The 20,072-nt window shown below is 46.8% G+C and overlaps 1 protein-coding gene across 4 annotated transcripts in view; it reads left to right on the top strand.

Annotated features, from left to right (window-relative positions):
* Positions 1 to 20,072, top strand: part of LOC135547374 (zinc finger protein 536-like) — a 185,919-nt gene that overhangs the window by 44,843 nt on the left and 121,004 nt on the right. The window contains exon 4 of one of the 4 annotated variants that reach the window (XM_064976373.1): positions 18,496 to 18,628. The exons of the other annotated variants lie outside the window; for them this stretch is intronic. The gene's annotated coding sequence lies outside the window, so the exon portion shown is untranslated. The remainder of the gene's footprint in view (positions 1 to 18,495; positions 18,629 to 20,072) is intronic. 4 annotated transcript variants of the gene reach the window in all.

Raw genomic sequence — 20,072 nt, 5'->3', positions numbered from 1 at the left:
CTCGCTGTGTGTGTCTCTATGTCTCTCTCTCTTTCTCTCGCTGTGTGTTTCTCTATCTCTCTCTGCCTCTCTCTCTCTCACTGTGTGTGTCTATCTGTCTCTCTCTCTCTCTCGCTGTGTGTGTCTCTATGTGTCTCTCTCTCTCTCTCACTGTGTGTGTCTCTCTATGTCTCTCTCTCTCTCTCTCTCACTGTGTGTGTCTATCTATGTCTCTCTCTCTCGCTGTGTGTGTCTCTATGTCTCTCTCTCTCTCTCTCTCTCTCTCTCTCTCTCTCTCTCTCTCTCTCTCTCTCTCTCGCTGTGTGTGTCTCTATGTCTCTCTCTCTCTCTCTCTCTCTCTCTCTCTGTGTGTGTCTCTCTATGTCTCTCTCTCTCTCTCTCTCTCTCTCTTGCTGTGTGTGTCTCTGTCTCTCTCTCTTTCTTTCCTTCTATACTTTCAATCTCTTTCCATTCCAGGTTAGTACATAGCTCCGTGTATCTATATCCCCAAAAATCATTTGGCCTCTACAGAGCAGGTAGATGCAGTATATCTGCAGGCAAGTAAACCGAACCAATGTACGGTAAGGGGTTATAACACGGTGAGTGCCAATTCTTTTATGATGCACTGGCTGTTGGTCCGAAATGAAGCACAGTGCTTGTTTTTGTAGAGGTGCGTCTCCTTTGGTGCAGAAGAGGGGTGTCAATCAATATCGTGATAAGCATTCAGGAACCTGACCAAGGGGAAACGTTTCGGGAAGACTCAAGAAAAAGCCCCGGTGAGCCACCGTGTCAAGGGCCTTAGTCAAACCGAGTAGAATGAACTCCACTCCAGCTGAGGGGGAACAGCGGTTATTATCCGCGTTCCACCAGACGTCCGTCACAGAACGTCTGTTAATGGTCTGGCGTGTTCGTTTCCTTCCTTATCAAGGACAGAATCAGTGTTCTTTTCCTGAAACCGATTACCAAGGACATTGGATTATCAGCCAATGACGTGGTATCTTAATACGCCCCAATAAGTGTCTTTCCCCCCGCTGGGTCTGAGTAAGTGCCGTGTGGGTCAGAGGTCAAACCATGTGGTGTAGGTACGCTTCTGTTGTCCTCCTCCGTTTCCTCTTTCATTATCATCTGGGGAATTAGATTTTCTGCATGACTAAAATGTCTCCCAGACTAATGCAGATGCCTGTTCGTCACCTGAATTAGGCTTACACTCCTATCTGAGCGTATGAAACCCCCCCCCCCCCCGTGCGCCCGTATGCCTGTTGTGCATGTTGATAGTGATTCTCGTTAACAGATTTTGTTCAAAACGGGAACATTACTTAACGTGGCAGTTTAAATTAAAACAACACGCACAGAAGCTGGCCGTTATGTCAGAACATACTTTGCATTTGAGGTGATCACTTTTATATGTGAAAAAAGAGCTGCTTGGGTATAGATTCCATCGGTGGCTTGAGATACCATCTCATGAATGATCACGCTGTCCTCGAGGGTAGATAATATTCCCGACGCCATTTTGTGTCTTGCCTCTCTACTCCTCCACTGTCTCTAATCATTGAAGCGATTTATCCTGAATGAGATGGACGTGTCCTTCTCTGTGCCAGGCAGGCGGGCAGCATGTGCTGGTTTATACACGGTGCGGGATGGAATGGGGATGGAAGGTAGATGGAAAGGGGATGACAAGCTCACAGTTAATGCCATGGGTTGTTTTGCAGGTCCCCCTCTTTTACTGCATTTGGACGGGAAAGGGATGAATGTGATTGGCTTTGTTCAGTCTTCCTGGCAGTCGACATGCGCTGACATCTGTTCCCTCCTAACCATTCAAACTAATGTCGATCAGAACGCACCACCACACACATACGTGGACATACACAGAAAGTATGCAGCCCATTTGCATTCACACACACACGCACACGCACACGCACACGCACACGCACACGCACACACACACACACACACACACACACACACACACACACACACACACACACACACACATATACACACACACACGCACACATACACACATACACACAAACATGTAATTGTGACGCCAGTCATGCAGGGTTCAGTGATGAGGAACATCAACAGGCACAATGGCATATAAAAAGTGGCATGCATTATGAGCAGTGCCTGAGTCTCAGAGCTAGACGGATAGAGGGATCATTATGTGAGTAAAAAGCAACACTGGCACGGGTGGATGAGAGAAGGCGGCTGGTTTGCTTATGGATTCAGGGCTGATTGTGGCAGCGTTGCAAATCTTATTGCATTGCTAATTTATATTATAGATGCTGGCACCAGAACCATCATATATCTTAGACGTGGAATCTGAGGCGATAGCGGTACGAGGGGGGGGGGGATAGGAGCATGAAGAATTTCTGTCAGTTGTCCCTCTTTAAGCAAATAACCGTCTGGATATCTGTGTGGTATTAAAGAAACTGAACAGCTTTCAGAGAGAGAAACAAAAGATGAAAAGTCCATCGATGGGAAGCTGTTTCAAATTACTCTCAGTTGGGGCCCTGAGAAATGGATGTGACGCGTCCAGATTTCATATTTTTGTTGCAATTACCCCAACTCTAAATTAATTCTTTGCAGGCTCTGTGTGATTGTGTTGCGCGCCTGTGAGCAGGTGTTCGCCACATTTGAAGATGACAGTGAGGGTAAGACCCACGCCTCGGCTAATAAAGGCACTCTGCGATGGAGCTCATGTGACACTCCATCTCTAGGGTCTGGGGGTCTACCCCCCCCCCCCATCCACCCCTACCCCCCTCTCTCTGGCAGGGATCCCTCTCTGACAGTTAAGGCTGCAGTCTTTGATTACAGGGGATTGTGTAAGGCATGTGTGAGGTCCTAGGACATGGCTAAGTTAAGTTCAACTCAATACCATATTGATTTATCCCACACCCGGTAGTGTACAAAACAGGTACGTGCACATTTTGCCGACGTAGACAGTCTGCTAACATAGACTTATATGTAACCCGCAACTTAAGTCACCACATGCATGATGCATGAGCTCTAGCTGGAGGATATGCAGTAATGAAGAACGGAGCTGGAGTGTTGAGGTGATGTGTTATCATTAACTAATCCAATTGCCTATGAGATGAGGAGGAATTTCCCACTCTTGAGAAGGCTCTTTTGCTCTCTCTCTCTCTCTCTCTCTTCTCTGTCTCTCTCCCTCTCCCTCTCTCAGTCTCTTTCATTCTCTCTCTCTCGGTCTCTCTCTCTCTTGGTCTCTCTCTCTCTCTCTCTCTCGGTCTCTCTCGCTCTGGTTGCTGTTGCCTCGCTGTGATCCGAGGAGGCTGTAGTGTAGGACTCAGCTCTTCGGCGGGGCCTGCCTCAGGTGTCTCAGTGTATTCCCTGCAGGTGCAGCCTAACAGGGGAGAAGCAGAGTAGTGCGCTCTGTCTCGGAGGAGCGTGACAGTAATGCCGTGCGGCAGACACAACTATTTCAGAGGGAGCTTAGCGGGGCTGTCGGATGATGTGTTCTGTCATCGCTACACAGATCCAATCTGAACTCGGCACAACTTTCCCAATATTCCGATGGCTTTATGTCTTGGGATGACGGAGAATCGGGAAGACGTGGGAGGGATTGAGAGAGAATGAGTGTGCGTTTTGTAATCCTTGGAGTGGAGCGTGTGCAGCTCTTTTGTCTCTTAAAGAGGAGGTGGAAGGGGAGAGGGATGGAAATGAAGCAGGACAGCTGGAAAGGGGCTGAGAGTGATAGGATCTCTCTCACACAATGATGTAATTTAAGTTAAGGAGACTTCTAACACTAGCTGGGCCATACCTGGGCTAGCCAGACTCTTTCCCTTTCCGTCCTCACATTGACACTTACAATCAGAAAACATTTCAGATATGTCCACCTTTTATGCAGCTTTTCTCAAACCAGGAAACGTTCTTTACAAGAAGGACCAAATAAGCAACAACTGAACAAAGTGAAACAAAGTTATTCTAGATTTCCTTTTCCCCTCTGGTGATTATTCCGCTAGTGGGGAAGGGGACACAGAGATCTTAAAGGAGGACAGTAACATTCTGTTCTACTGAGCAATTCTCGGTTAAAACAACCAATCACGCCACAGCCCATTTGATGCGATAATCAGCCAGGCTAAGAAAAAAAAGTGATTAGAATATATCAGCACACCTCTTTTCAGCAATGCAGCTGCTTGGAAACACAAGTCTTACAAGATAACGTCAGACTGACTGGGCCTTGGTGTGTGTGTGTGTGTTTGTGCGTGCGTGTTTGTTTGTTTGTTTGCGTTCATCCGTTGTCTCTCTGAGGTTTCTGCTAAGCCTTGAAACGTTGCACATTATTTCATAACTCCGGCTCCGCTGAAGAGGAATACACAGTTTACATTATTTTTTCCCCCTTCGTTATTTTCAGAGTCATGCTCGGTCGACCTTGAACGCTATTTACCGCGACCCGTCTATCTCATAGCGAGAGCAGTGTGTTCTGGTAGCTATTTTGGAAATGTCTCTGTCCATTTCACGGTGTTCACTTTTCAGGGCGGTAGATGTGGGTTCTTCACCTGCCGAGTACCTTGTGATGTAGCAGACTAGGGCCATGTCTTTAAAGGCCAGGGTAGGCGTGCTAATGTGGCGATGTGATTTACCTCAACGACTGTACCTCTGTGTGTTGGATATTCTGGCTGCCATAGCCCCCCCCCCCCCCAGAAAGGATTTCTACCACCATTATCGAGGCTTCAGTGTCACCTGTTTAACCCTTTCAACGCAAAACATAGATCTGCTTTTGACTAGACCCATCTCACAGTGAAATCTATGTCCGTGATACTATTGCTGTGGTCTTCTTACTCAAAAGGAGCAGATAGAGAGAGAGAGAGAGAGAGAGAGAGAGAGAGAGAGAGAGAGAGAGAGAGAGAGAGAGAGAGAGATGACCATTTGTAAGATAAACCCATTCCAGCCCTGCCCCAGTTTAAATTACACTGTTTTTCCTTTTTGATTTCCATTTGCGCATAATGCTCTCTCTCAGCATGTTTAAGTTATATTATTAGCGCGTGAGCGTTTCTCAAGAGACCCCCCCTCCTCTCGCTCCCCCCCCCCCGCCCCCCTTATTTCAGTGGGATTCTCGCCTCCCGATGCATTAGCCTCCTGTAATTGACAAATGATCTTTAGATGGTCTGGAGATTGAGAGGCAGCTCTCTAGCCTGACTACAGTATAGGGCTGCATTACTGTAGTCTATTTGGGACGGGCTCTTTTTGTACAGGGGGTGTTCAGGTCACTGTATCATCCAGACCCCTAATCGTCCCTCTCTTTCTCTCTCTCTCTCTCTCTCTCTCTCTCTCTCTCTCTCTCTCTCTCTCTCTCTCTCTCTCTCTCTCTCTCTCTCTCTCTCTCTCTCTCTCTCACAGCTCATTGTGTGAAATAACAAATGGCTGGGCAGCTCCAAGCACAAAGGGCTATCACCACATTATTCAAGAGAAGCTGTGGAGCCTTGCCAGGGTCTGCTGTTAGGAGGGGAGGAATGAAGAAAAAGAAATCTGCGTATTGTGATTTGCCATTTATAATTGGCTGGTGATGCTCAATGGTCGGTGGCCAGAACTTTTTTTCATTTTTTAAAACGCAATCTGTGGCTGTGTTTTCGGCCCGATGTATCGCTAATGACAGATCGCCACGAACGCTTCGGGAACAGAATGGCGCTCATGTAAGGCTAGAAAAACACAAATATGTTTATGTGTTCTGTCCAGAGATGTTTGGATGAGTCAGAGGTTATAGTGCAGCAGTTTGACATTGTAATAGAAATATATGAAATAAATTAAGGGGGGGGGGGGGGATATAGGAGGGGGGGGATAACTGATGACCTGGCTATAAAGCTATGCTCGAATCCCTGTGACTATTTTGTAGAGGACACGCCCTCTGTTTGGAAGCCATAGTAGCTGCCCCCCCCAGTCTGAACAGAGCAGTGTTTCTGAGGTATGAGATGACAGGGCTCATGGCTGATACTCCTGTTGGCAGTGAGAGAAAGATACCGGGCTGGTTCTCAGGGGGAGCTGTCCTCCACATAGTGAGCTCAACAAAAGATACTATTTGATAAAGACTCCCCTCCCCAAAGCCTCCATAAATAATGAAAAGTTAATGAAGAGGTAACCTAATGATGTAATGAATACCACTGAGCAAGGTCAAGCTGAAGGGGGAAAGTTGGTGGGCTTTATAAAAGCCATGCGATGAGCTCTATTGTATGAGCCTGTCTGTGGGCCTGGTGTGTTCTTTCTGGTTGGTTGTGCAGTCTACCCTTGCTTACAGTAAGTGTACTGCGTGTGTGTTTGTATGCATGTGTGTGTGTGTGTATGTGTGCATGCATATGTGTGTCTGTGTGTGTTTGTATGTATGTGTTTGTGTGTGTGTGTCTGTATGTGTGCATGCATGTGTGTTTGTGTCTATGTGTGCATGTGCGTGTGTGTGTGTGTGTGCGTGCGTGCATGTGTGTTTGTGTCTATGTGTGCATGTGTGTGTGTGTGTGTGTGTGCGTGCGTGCGTGCATGTGTGGCCCAATGGAGGGACTGGATCTAGTGTTGAACTGGTGATTAAAAATTGAAAGGGTTTGAATGACACCGATGAGAGTGTGTCGGAGCCACGTGCGATCGATAGTGCTCTAGGTGGCGTGCACTGTGTGTGTGTGTGTGTGTGTGTGTGTGTGTGTGTGTGGACCATAAACCATGCCGTCCCAGGTCTTCAATGGTCAGCAACCAGTGTTCCCTATCACCAATAAACATTTAACATCAGAATGATCTGTAATATGAAGCTGCCTGTATTTAACCATGACATTATTTTATGTGGTGTTGGGACTTGCCCCAAGATGATATTTTCAAAACGGTTTTCCCTCTGTGTCCTGTACTTAAAGATGAATGGACGTTTGGTCCATTTGTGCTGGGGACATGACCCTGCAGAGTGGTTCCAGTTTCAGCGCGCTTGTCTCAAGCTTACTTGCTGTTTACCTTTGTCTGAGGTAAAGAAATGTCTGCCCTGACTCCCTAGGCTGTGAGGCTGAGGTAAAGAAATGTCTGCCCTGACTCCCTAGGCTGTGAGGCTGAGGTAAAGAAATGTCTACCCTGACTCCCTAGGCTGTGAGGCTGAGGTAAAGAAATGTCTACCCTGACTCCCTAGGCTGTGAGGCTGAGGTAAAGAAATGTCTACCCTGACTCCCTAGGCTGTGAGGCTGAGGTAAAGAAATGTCTACCCTGACTCCCTAGGCTGTGAGGCTGAGGTAAAGAAATGTCTACCCTGACTCCCTAGGCTGTGAGGCTGAGGTAAAGAAATGTCTACCCTGACTCCCTAGGCTGTGAGGCTGAGGTAAAGAAATGTCTACCCTGACTCCCTAGGCTGTGAGGCTGAGGTAAAGAAATGTCTACCCTGACTCCCTAGGCTGTGAGGCTGAGGTAAAGAAATGTCTACCCTGACTCCCTAGGCTGTGAGGCTGAGGTAAAGAAATGTCTACCCTGACTCCCTAGGCTGTGAGGCTGAGGTAAAGAAATGTCTACCCTGACTCCCTAGGCTGTGAGGCTGAGGTAAAGAAATGTCTACCCTGACTCCCTAGGCTGTGAGGCTGAGGTAAAGAAATGTCTACCCTGACTCCCTAGGCTGTGAGGCTGAGGTAAAGAAATGTCTACCCTGACTCCCTAGGCTGTGAGGCTGAGGTAAAGAAATGTCTACCCTGACTCCCTAGGCTGTGAGGCTGAGGTAAAGAAATGTCTACCCTGACTCCCTAGGCTGTGAGGCTGAGGTAAAGAAATGTCTACCCTGACTCCCTAGGCTGTGAGGCTGAGGTAAAGAAATGTCTACCCTGACTCCCTAGGCTGTGAGGCTGAGGTAAAGAAATGTCTACCCTGACTCCCTAGGCTGTGAGGCTGAGGTAAAGAAATGTCTACCCTGACTCCCTAGGCTGTGAGGCTGAGGTAAAGAAATGTCTACCCTGACTCCCTAGGCTGTGAGGCTGAGGTAAAGAAATGTCTACCCTGACTCCCTAGGCTGTGAGGCTGAGGTAAAGAAATGTCTACCCTGACTCCCTAGGCTGTGAGGCTGAGGTAAAGAAATGTCTACCCTGACTCCCTAGGCTGTGAGGCTGAGGTAAAGAAATGTCTACCCTGACTCCCTAGGCTGTGAGGCTGAGGTAAAGAAATGTCTACCCTGACTCCCTAGGCTGTGAGGCTGAGGTAAAGAAATGTCTACCCTGACTCCCTAGGCTGTGAGGCTGAGGTAAAGAAATGTCTACCCTGACTCCCTAGGCTGTGAGGTTGAGGTAAAGAAATGTCTGCCCTGACTCCCTAGGCTGTGAGGCTTCTACAACCCATGCAGTGGGGAGAGAGGGATGTACAAGGCTACAGTGGACATTAAAACCAAGATCTGGTAGTATGGCTTCGATCTGTTGCCGTGGTAGACCACATTAGCATAGTGTTGTGGTAAAATGCTGTGTGTGTGTGCGTGCGTGTGCGTGTCTGTTTGTGTGCATGTGTGTGTTTGTGTGTGTGTGTGTGCGTGCGTGTGTTTGTGTGTGCGTGTGTGTGTGTGCGTGTGTTTTTGTGTGCGTGTGTGTGTGCGTGTGTTTGTGTGTGTGCGTGTGTGTGTGTGCGTGCGTGCGTGTGTGTGTGTGCGTGCGTGTGTGTGTGTGCGTGCGTGTGTGTGTGTGCGTGCACACGTGCGTGCGCCAGTGTGTGTGTGGATTTGCCAGTGTATGAAACTAGGTGTGGGGATGATGGTCTGAGGACTTGTGAGGAAAGTGACAAAGAGAGAGAGAGACAGCCTGTGTGCTGCAGAACAAGCCTCTCACATGGGGCTTTGCCCTGCTCCAGGCAGGGACAAGTTCTGTGCAGGTTATACAGATTGTTTGCAAGACACACACACACACACACACACACACACACACACACACACACACACACACACACACCTGTAGCACAAGTGCAAACACGTTGCGCGGTTTCCTAATGTGACTGGAGAGACTTGGGGGTCTCCCTCTCTGACGAGTTTATAGGTGACTGGTGTGTCTGTGCCCGTGTGTCATGCAGACCCAATCCACCCGTCTAGTTTCCCTTAACCAGCCTCCGGTCAGACTGCCTGGCACTCATCTACCCTTAAGCACAAGTCAAGCTATTAAACAGATGGAGTTAGCACTGAGAAGTTTTTGTTTTTTACACCTCAAATGTAGCTAGTCAACGTCTGATATACAGTATACACTATTAGGATAGTAGCAAGAGCTCCTAGTAGCTTTCTTACCCAGTCATTAACAGGCCAGTCATATAGCTGTGTCTTAGTAAATATGCTCAAGTAGCAGCAGACAGAGGGAGTGAAGAAGAACACCTGAACTCAGAACAGTACTGAAGCGACGAGCGAGGCCGGGGGGATGGAATAGCAGAGCAGGTATTAAAAGTCAAATCATTTCATTTTCTTCATCAAAAGACGGCTAACCAAAAGGTTCAGAAGTCTCGTCTGCACGCCGCAGCACAGCCCCGAGCCCTTAGATGGCCAGCGATTCATAGGTCCTCTATGTGGTTATCATAGAGGACAGGGCTTGTCCCAGGCCAACTCCTATGGGACGGCTATGGGTTACAAGGGGAACGGCGGTGGAGAGCTTTCCGTTAGGAACAGAGCATGAAAAAGCATGCTTACGCCCAAAGGCCTTTTACCAACATTAATTTGTGGGATTGTGTTTTTCTTTTCTTTCAGGGGAAAGCTGATGTTTATTTTTTATTTTTACCAAGGATAAATAAGGATGCACATGAAACAGAACCTTTAGAATGTTGTTTTATAAAGTTAGAGTCTGCATGGCGGTTTTTAACAAGGCATAGTGTACAGTACGTGGGACTGCTTGAGTGTGACCAGTCCACCCTATTCCCATCCCTGATTGTCGGCATCCTTTGCTGTGTATTTCTAAAAGGGGGGAGCAGAGTCATATGGAGTATCAAAGGTGTGATAGGGGGTGCATGTGTACGTGTTAAAAGCAAGCAAGCTTCTTGGAGGTGCCCTGTGCTCTACCACCACCCGACTCACTGCGATGTGCCACACTTAAATTGTGCATGGTGGTATACTGAGCATCACTCATCAGAAGACACCATTAAAATACATCTGCTCTGACGCCCTGATCCTGTCTCGTGTTGTGTCTCCATGAACACAACTCACTTTTACTTCCAGCCTGATCCTGTCCAGTGTTGTGTCTCCACGAACACAACTCACTTTTACTTCCAGCCTGATCCTGTCTCGTGTTGTGTCTCCACGAACACAACTCACTTTTACTTCCAGCCTGATCCTGTCTCGTGTTGTGTCTCCACGAACACAACTCACTTTTACTTCCAGCCTGATCCTGTCTCGTGTTGTGTCTCCACGAACACAACTCACTTTTACTTCCAGCCTGATCCTGTCTCGTGTTGTGTCTCCACGAACACAACTCACTTTTACTTCCAGCCTGATCCTGTCTCGTGTTGTGTCTCCACGAACACAACTCACTTTTACTTCCAGCCTGATCCTGTCCAGTGTTGTGTCTCCACGAACACAACTCACTTTTACTTCCAGCCTGATCCTGTCCAGTGTTGTGTCTCCACGAACACAACTCACTTTTACTTCCAGCCTGATCCTGTCTCGTGTTGTGTCTCCACGAACACAACTCACTTTTACTTCCAGCCTGATCCTGTCTCGTGCTTTGTCTCCACGAACACAACTCACTTTTACTTCCAGCCTGATCCTGTCTCGTGTTGTGTCTCCACGAACACAACTCACTTTTACTTCCAGCCTGATCCTGTCTCGTGTTGTGTCTCCACGAACACAACTCACTTTTACTTGCAGCCTGATCCTGTCCAGTGTTGTGTCTCCACGAACACAACTCACTTTTACTTGCAGCCTGATCCTGTCTCGTGTTGTGTCTCCACGAACACAACTCACTTTTACTTTCCAGCCTGATCCTGTCTCGTGTTGTGTCTCCACGAACACAACTCACTTTTACTTCCAGCCTGATCCTGTCTCGTGTTGTGTCTCCACGAACACAACTCACTTTTACTTCCAGCCTGATCCTGTCTCGTGTTGTGTCTCCACGAACACAACTCACTTTTACTTCCAGCCTGATCCTGTCTCGTGTTGTGTCTCCACGAACACAACTCACTTTTACTTCCAGCCTGATCCTGTCTCGTGTTGTGTCTCCACGAACACAACTCACTTTTACTTCCAGCCTGATCACTTTTACTTCCAGCCTGATCCTGTCTCGTGTTGTGTCTCCACGAACACAACTCACTTTTACTTCCAGCCTGATCCTGTCCAGTGTTGTGTCTCCCACGAACACAACTCACTTTTACTTCCAGCCTGATCCTGTCTCGTGTTGTGTCTCCACGAACACAACTCACTTTCCAGCCTGACTTCCAGCCTGATCCTGTCTCGTGTTGTGTCTCCACGAACACAACTCACTTTTACAGTGTTGTGTCTCCACGAACACAACTCACTTTTACTTCCAGCCTGATCCTGTCTCGTGTTGTGTCTCCACGAACACAACTCACTTTTACTTGCAGCCTGATCCTGTCTCGTGTTGTGTCTCCACGAACACAACTCACTTTTACTTCCAGCCTGATCCTGTCTCGTGTTGTGTCTCCACGAACACAACTCACTTTTACTTCCAGCCTGATCCTGTCCAGTGTTGTGTCTCCACGAACACAACTCACTTTTACTTCCAGCCTGATCCTGTCTCGTGTTGTGTCTCCACGAACACAACTCACTTTTACTTGCAGCCTGATCCTGTCTCGTGTTGTGTCTCCACGAACACAACTCACTTTTACTTGCAGCCTGATCCTGTCTCTTGTTGTGTCTCCACGAACACAACTCACTTTTACTTCCAGCCTTGGCCTGTCTAGTGTTGTGTCTCCACGAACACAACTCACTTTTACTTCCAGCCTGATCCTGTCTCGTTTTGTGTCTCCACGAACACAACTCACTTTTACTTCCAGCCTTGGCCTGTCTAGTGTTGTGTCTCCACGAACACAACTCACTTTTACTTCCAGCCTGATCCTGTCCAGTGTTGTGTCTCCACGAACACAACTCACTCTTACTTCCAGCCTGATCCTGTCTCGTGTTGTGTCTCCACAAACACAACTCACTTTTACTTGCAGCCTGATCCTGTCTCGTGTTGTGTCTCCACGAACACAACACACTTTTACTTCCAGCCTGATCCTGTCCAGTGTTGTGTCTCCACGAACACAACTCACTTTTACTTCCAGCCTGATCCTGTCTCGTGTTGTGTCTCCACGAACACAACTCACTTTTACTTCCAGCCTGATCCTGTCTCATGTTGTGTCTCCACGAACACAACTCACTTTTACTTCCAGCCTGATCCTGTCTCGTGTTGTGTCTCCACGAACACAACTCACTTTTACTTCCAGCCTGATCCTGTCTCGTATTGTGTCTCCACGAACACAACTCACTTTTACTTGCAGCCTGATCCTGTCTCGTGTTGTGTCTCTACGAACACAACTCACTTTTACTTCCAGCCTTGGCCTGTCTAGTGTTGTGTCTCCACGAACACAACTCACTTTTACTTGCAGCCTGATCCTGTCTCGTGTTGTGACTCCACGAACACAACTCACTTTTACTTGCAGCCTGATCCTGTCTCGTGTTGTGTCTCCACGAACACAACTCACTTTTACTTCCAGCCTGATCCTGTCTCGTGTTGTGTCTCCACGAACACAACTCACTTTTACTTCCAGCCTGATCCTGTCTCGTGTTGTGTCTCCACGAACACAACTCACTTTTACTTGCAGCCTGATCCTGTCTCGTGTTGTGTCTCCACGAACACAACTCACTTTTACTTCCAGCCTGATCCTGTCTCGTGTTGTGTCTCCACGAACACAACTCACTTTTACTTCCAGCCTTGGCCTGTCTAGTGTTGTGTCTCCACGAACACAACTCACTTTTACTTGCAGCCTGATCCTGTCTAGTGTTTTCTCTCCACAAACATAACTCACTTTTACTTTCAGCCTGATCCTGTCTAGTGTTGTGTCTCCACAAACACAACTCACTTTTACTTTCAGCCTGATCCTGTCTAGTGTTGTGTCTCCACGAACACAACTCACTTTTACTTTCAGCCTGATCCTGTCTAGTGTTGTGTCTCCGCAAACATAACTCATTTTACTTTCAGCCTGATCCTGTCTAGTGTTGTCTCTCCACAAACACAACTCACTTTACTTTCAGCCTGATCCTGTCTAGTGTTGTGTCTCCACAAACATAACTCATTTTACTTTCAGCCTGATCCTGTCTAGTGTTGTCTCTCCGCAAACATAACTCATTTTACTTTCAGCCTGATCCTGTCTAGTGTTGTGTCTCCACAAACACAACTCACTTTTACTTTCAGCCTGATCCTGTCTAGTGTTGTGTCTCCACAAACACAACTCACTTTTACTTTCAGCCTGATCCTGTCTAGTGTTGTGTCTCCGCAAACACAACTCACTTTTACTTTCAGCCTGATCCTGTCTAGTGTTGTGTCTCCACAAACACAACTCATTTTACTTTCAGCCTGATCCTGTCTAGTGTTGTGTCTCCACAAACATAACTCATTTTACTTTCAGCCTGATCCTGTCTAGTGTTGTGTCTCCACAAACATAACTCATTTTACTTTCAGCCTGATCCTGAAACTACACAGGATCAGCCAGACACACAGTGACCCACACAGCCTTGTAGGCCCCCAGACAACCTTGATGTGTGTTTTTGGTTTGTGAATATGCAAGTTTGCAGTGTGTATGTGTGTGTGCGTGCACGTGCCTGTGTGTGTGTGTGTGTGTTTTTGCAATACTGGGAACAACTTTTTAAATGGGTGATATTAGATATGACTACTCCAATAAGCCGATAATAAGCATTTGCTGACTCGACTATATTTTTTTTGTATCCCTCTGATGAAGTGTAAACACTCAATCTTTCCATCAAATTCCATTAAACACAGTGAGAAATGCAAACATGTGTGTGCCCTCCTCAAAAGCCCCAAGCAGTGAATTTTAAACAGCCGTGCGTGGACATAAGTAGTTTAATCTGATGTCCGTAAATCATATGGAGAATGTACATTTGGCCTGGGTATGGCCTTCAGGTTCACACACGGATTCTGTAAACATGTTTTTTAGCCTGGTCGCGTCGAGTCTTAAGAGACTTCCATAATCAAAAACAATAACCCGCTCTAAGCGTAAACTCTTCAAAAAGTGCTGGAGAGGTATTGAATAATAATCTGTGGGTGGGCCCCGCCGAATGCTGAGAACGCAAACATTTCACTATGAAGTTGTTTAATAAATAAAGGCCTCTGCGTATAGATGGCTGAGCGATAGGACATGCTGCCTTAATTACATACGGCCATAAAAAGAAAACTCCGGTAGAAAGTACGGTCTGAAGTATGTCTCTCCGTTCAACAGGGTTTCACCTATAAAATGTCAGTGAGGTGTGTACTTCAGATGCGAGAGGGGATGTATTGTTTGGAGAGAAAGAAAAACAAGCTCTTGATGGAGAAAAAATGTGGACAAAAAAAAAAAAAAAAACGGAATACTACAATCAACAAAGAGAGCAGTGTTTACTCTGAATTTAAAGACTTTCAAACTCTTCCCCCAGCATTGCGTTGCATTACAGAGAGAAAATAGACCAGCTAAGCACCCCGTTTATTGTTCATAAACTCTGTGAAAGGTAATATGCTTTAAAAGCACAGTAAATGTATTGGTGTTGCTGGAGTTTACTCTTATGGACGGTGTACGTTACATTAGGCATTGGAGAGAAATATATTATTTTTCCTGAAGTTTCTACTGCTGGGTGGGCCCACTCCTCTTTAGCGGTGTTAACATAAGAATAGAAGGGTGGCTAGAGGGGGGAGTTTAGCTGGTTGAAATGATTCTGCGCTTCTGCTGCTGCATAGCAGGGGCTGTTGTTATCCACTTATAACATCAGACGTTTTCTCTCTCTCTTTTACTCCCTCTGTTTCACATTCCTCCCTCTCTCTCTCTCTCTCTCTCTCTCTCTCTCTCTCTCTCTCTCTCTCTCCCCTCTTTTCCCCTCTTTGCTCCACTGTGGCGTAGAGCAGTTTGGGCATCGAATCGGGGGGCCTTATTATATACCAGTCTTATTTGGTAACGCCTGACTCAGCCTTGGCACACCTCTGTCCCAGATCTCCTCAGGCGCGTGGCCTACAATGTGACGCGGCGTCACGCCGACGTGGATTTCTCAACCCGGGAGAGAGGATAAAACGTCTCTCCTGTTCACAGGCCCAGAGCAGGCGTACACACAACACAAGAACTCTGCCTCCTCTCAACCACGGTTCATCCTCCAGTCTTAAAGTCCTGGATCTGAGCGGTAGTTCACCTTAAGACTGTGGTCTGGGGACCGTGGCACTGTTCTGCACGGAATGCAGTTAGAAATAACTGTTTGTGTACATTCAGCGTCCGTCTTGGTGCGCAGGGAATGGTGGCTGAACGGCGCTTAAAGACATCTGGATGCGATGAAATGCCATTTATCTAAACAAAAGGGAGTCTCTCTGCCCAGCAAGCCGCCCAACGTGCGTTCGGCTTTCACTGCGTATTTGTGCAATGTTTTCTAAAGTGATATATTGACAAATATTTCATTGCAACAGTATTAAGCTTTCCAATATGAGACGGTTTTCCTTGCTCCAATTCCCCCCTAGATAAACACTGGAAGTAGCTGTGCACGTGATGAATGACTGAAAAGAAGTACTCTATGGCTGGTCAAAAGAAGTAAAAAAGACCAAAAACGTTGTTGTTGGATTGACATTTTATAATAACAATAATGTTATTTTCAACTTCTATGGCGCTATTCATGACATAAAGAGTCTCAAAAGGGAGAAGCGATTTAGAAGAGAGGAAAAAAAATGTAGCTTTCATGAGATGGAGAGGGTCGAGAAAGTTCGCGGATCGAGTTGTCTTCGGAGGGAGGTGGTCAAAGGAGGGAGAGCAAGCAAAGGTGGTCTCTGAACCATCATATATAAACAAGCTCAGAACGTTGGAGGCCGTACAAAGTGTTAACTTTGTTTTTGCTTGGTTTCAGAACAATCTGGACATCAGCTAAGTTTTACAGTGCTACAGCATATCCATCAAGATTGATTTCCCTCTCTATATTTCCACACTACTGGTGATCTGTAAATCAGACTTACTATGAGAGAGAGAGAGAGAGAGAGAGAGAGAGAGAGAGAGAGAGAGGGGGGGTGATGGAGGCAGAGAGTGGGGGGAGAGGTGGCCTGTGTGTGTGCATGAGAAGCGCACCTATAGATTTATCAGCTCTTTCATTCTATTTAAACAAATAGGTCTTGGAGCCTTGGAAGGCAGTGTAGGGACATGCCTAGGATAATAAGCGTCATGGAATCTAATCAGATTTATAAGAGGAATTGATTGTTGTGTGGCAGGAGGAGCAGGAGTGGGGTTGGCAATAAGCTGAAATTTAAGTGTTAATTTTTATGCTAATCCGCTGGCATCTCCGTGTGATGCAATTTGGTTCCCTGCACCGCAGATATGAAATTGTCCTGCTCACAGAGAAAATGTCAGCTTGCCAGACCCTGAAAGCTTGTTATTTATTAGGTATGTTTCTATTAGTATGTGTCACAGTTGTTAGAGAGCCACATGCACACGTATAGACACACATGCGCGTGCGCACGGGCGGGCACGCACACACGCAAATACGCACACACAAATGGGGCTTCATGCTTGTTCCGCCCAGCTCTCGGCCTTAAAATCGTCTCAGCTCACTGGTTGCAACACTGGGGCATTAATGTATTATCATATATCGGGGTGGTCCTTGCCCTCTGGACAAAAGGCTATTTAATACAATTTAATGACATTCCCAAGCAGGAGAAAGGGAGGGAGACAAGGAGGCAGAGCCTAGATGAAAATAGCATCTGTGTTTCTCATGGCTCACCCATGCAAACATTTCAGCTTAAGATGCGTGACTTCTCGCCTTTCTCCGGCAGAAAGGGGGGAAAAGAGGGAGAAGCTAATGAGAGGGAGGAAGGGGGGAAAAGAGGGAGAAGCTAATGACAGGGAGAATTAGAGAGGATTGAGAAGTCTAAATATGAATATCCATCAAGACAGTGTGCTCTAATCCAGGCCTTAATGCTGCATACAGTAACATGCCACAGACGTCATTGCTCTCCAAAGGCCATTAAGTGATCCATTTCCACCGTCGCACGGTGACGTCATCCGCGCGAGACAGCAGAGGGACGGTGGCGGCCAGGCGCTGTGTTTTGGGTTTCATCCGGCTCTGACAGCTTCCCGTCAAGACGCCGCTCTCCTTTGAAACGCCTTTTCTCTCCGTCTCTCGCGTTCAAACGGTATCGTACTCCGTCTAGTCCCCGTTCACACTGCTGTTCTCCGTGCCAGTCCCTGAATCCAGTTATATTGTACACTGGGCGTAGTAACAGAGTAAAAAAGGTTTGGATGCAATTCACATATAGGTCAATTAAATGCACCAACATCTGCTCTCTGCTAACCATTTGCATATAGTATTCATATGTTAATGATGTCCCTTGTTTTTGTGTTTGTGTGTGTGTGTGTGTGTGTTTTTTTTTTGTGCACTTCCTCCCCTCCTCCACATCTCTTTGTAATAAAAAAGAAGGAGAATCACACTTCCCAAAACCGGATACAGCCGTCCTATTTTTACTTCCCCTCTCACCAACGCTTAAAGGAAAGAGTTTCTTGAGCAGACAAGTGCCGGAGTTGTCCTGTTGCCATGCCCCTGATTTCAAAAAGAAGAACCCTTTTGCTGTAGTGGGAAGGCCTCCCTTTTCCAAAGCAGCTTAATGCCTTATAAATCAATGATGACACAGATGGACCAGCGATAATCTATTTAGAATGCCTCACAGCAAATATTGTCGTACAGATGATTAGAGATTGAGCTATTTTAACTCACGCCCTTAACAAATCTTCCGCTCATTTTAATACTTTGAATTATAAGGGGGCAATTCACAAATTTGGTTATTTTAAACGAATCTCAAACATTAGAAAAGGGGTCTACTGTGTAAATGTCTGTCTTCTCTTTGTGGCGTTACGGGTGGGGATAGGGGAACAAAGAGTATATGAAGAGTGTGGTGGTCTGTTGCCAAAACCATAATGACAACGCATGTTTCTTTAACCAGAAAAGGGGGGGGGTCCTTTAATGGAATTGTGTCTGTGGGTGTAAATAGCAAAGCTAGAGGCCTCAGTCTCTTTTATGGTCGATGGCTCCCGATTCAGTGTGAGGAGGAGGAGGAGTGAGAAAATGAAGTGGAGGTTGTCAGATGTGGCAGCTGCTTGGAATCCTGATAAATATAAGCCCTTATTGATCGGATGAAAATGAAAGATCCCAGAGTGCCGTGCAGTATTTAGCATCTTGTCTGCCGCGCGTCAGCGATGGCCTTGGAGGGATAGATTTTCAGCCTGCTGCAAGGCACGGCTTTTATTTCATCTTTAACCTTTTTTCGTCTGCATTTCCTTGACCTCTGCGCATCGCCGCCATTCAGAGAATTTGTTACATTTCACTTGACATCATCTGCCTCCTCCCCCCTCTCTCTCTCTCTCACTCTCTGACAGGACAGGACAGAGACACATCCCTCTAGGTCGGTTGTCATTGCTGTGTGCTGTAGTGACTCAGTGGCAGTGACTGCCTGGGTCTCCTCGAACCAAACAGACAGGCTCCAGACCAGTATGCAGTTAGTGTGTTAAGGTATGCCCCCCCCCCCCCCCCCCCCCCCCCACCCCACACCTTCTGTCACACACTGATCAGTGATCAGTCCCCCTGTCCCACTGGCACAGCTCTGTCACACTCACATCGCTCTCTCTCTCTCTCTCTCTCTCTCTCTCTCTCTCTACTTTGTCATAGGCTTCTGCTAATGCTTGTAACTTGTTACAATCTGGATTGTGATAATCTACCATAATCATCAGCCACATGCCACCTAAAAACACACATGAATGCCATTCAGTTCCCACACTGAAACATGTCTGTTCCAAGTCTTCCCCTCCCCTTGTGCCACCTCTCCAATGTCACTGTACTTCCACTTCCTGCCCTACCCACCCTATGTCTTTTTCATTTACAAGAGCTAGCTAGCAATTATAACATGAGAAATATGGGACGAATCATGAACAATTTATGTTTTGGCATTAGTGTAATTGAATTCTCCTCGTATATCACAGGGAGAAGTTTCAGGCTTGAATTAAACGAGAGGTACGGATCCATGAAAATAAGGCTGCCTTCCTTGTCTTTTGAACAACGCTCCTTTTCTCTTTTAGATGGATGATAAATCCCCTGTGAGGGAGCCTGCAACAGCTGTTGGCAGACAGGCTAGATATGAGAATAGCAGCATAGGATGAGCGAGCATTAAAAATTAATACGCTATTTAGCCTAGGTGTATTTTAGGTATTTGACATTTTCATGTCCAGGACAGACTCAATTTATTCATAGTACAGAAAATAAAATAAAAAAAATAGAGAAGGGGGGGGGGAGCCATAAGTGAAGGCCATTCTGTTTTTATGGTCACTCCTTCTCTACAGTAGTGATCAGTGTGAAGGCTTAAAGCACACTGTCTGTGTCTATGGAGGAGACTAAAGCTCGTTATGGCTGGAGTCATGATTAGCACACTGCACAAAGGAAATGATTTGCCTCTTAAGCCCCCAATATCTTTCTTTTTTTGTGATTCCTTTTCTCTCTCCCCCACCCACCTCCTCCCTTTCACTCTCTCTTAACACTGACTGGGAAAGCTACACACAAACACAAAATAAGCAGGGACATTGGGTAGTGTTCTTCAAAAAAGCCGGTAGGTTAGCTAGCTTAGACTCAGGCTAAAGCTAAATCCCAGACCTCATAGTGATGATTTACCGATGCTCCGCCGGGACGTCTCCGTATCCCACGCAATCTAATCGCGCTGAAATCTACGACGTGTGTCCTGCAAGGAAGGATCTGACTATCAGGGACACCTCACTCCGCCTCCCTCCCTCCATCTCTGTGCCTCTCCCTCTTCCTTCCACTGTCTGGACTCTCACCCCCTTCTTTCCGCTCCGTCCTCTCTGGCTCTGTCTGCGTACCTCGCTTTTTATTTCTCGCTACATGTGTCCTTTGAGTCTCTCTCTCCGTACGTTTCTCGTATTGTCTCTTCCTTTACCCAACGTCTCCC

The sequence above is a fragment of the Oncorhynchus masou genome, chromosome 1 (assembly GCF_036934945.1).
Source record: "Oncorhynchus masou masou isolate Uvic2021 chromosome 1, UVic_Omas_1.1, whole genome shotgun sequence".
Lineage (NCBI taxonomy): Eukaryota > Metazoa > Chordata > Actinopteri > Salmoniformes > Salmonidae > Oncorhynchus > Oncorhynchus masou.
Note: the sequence above shows the minus strand (reverse complement) of the source record. Positions and strands in the feature narration are given on the sequence as shown.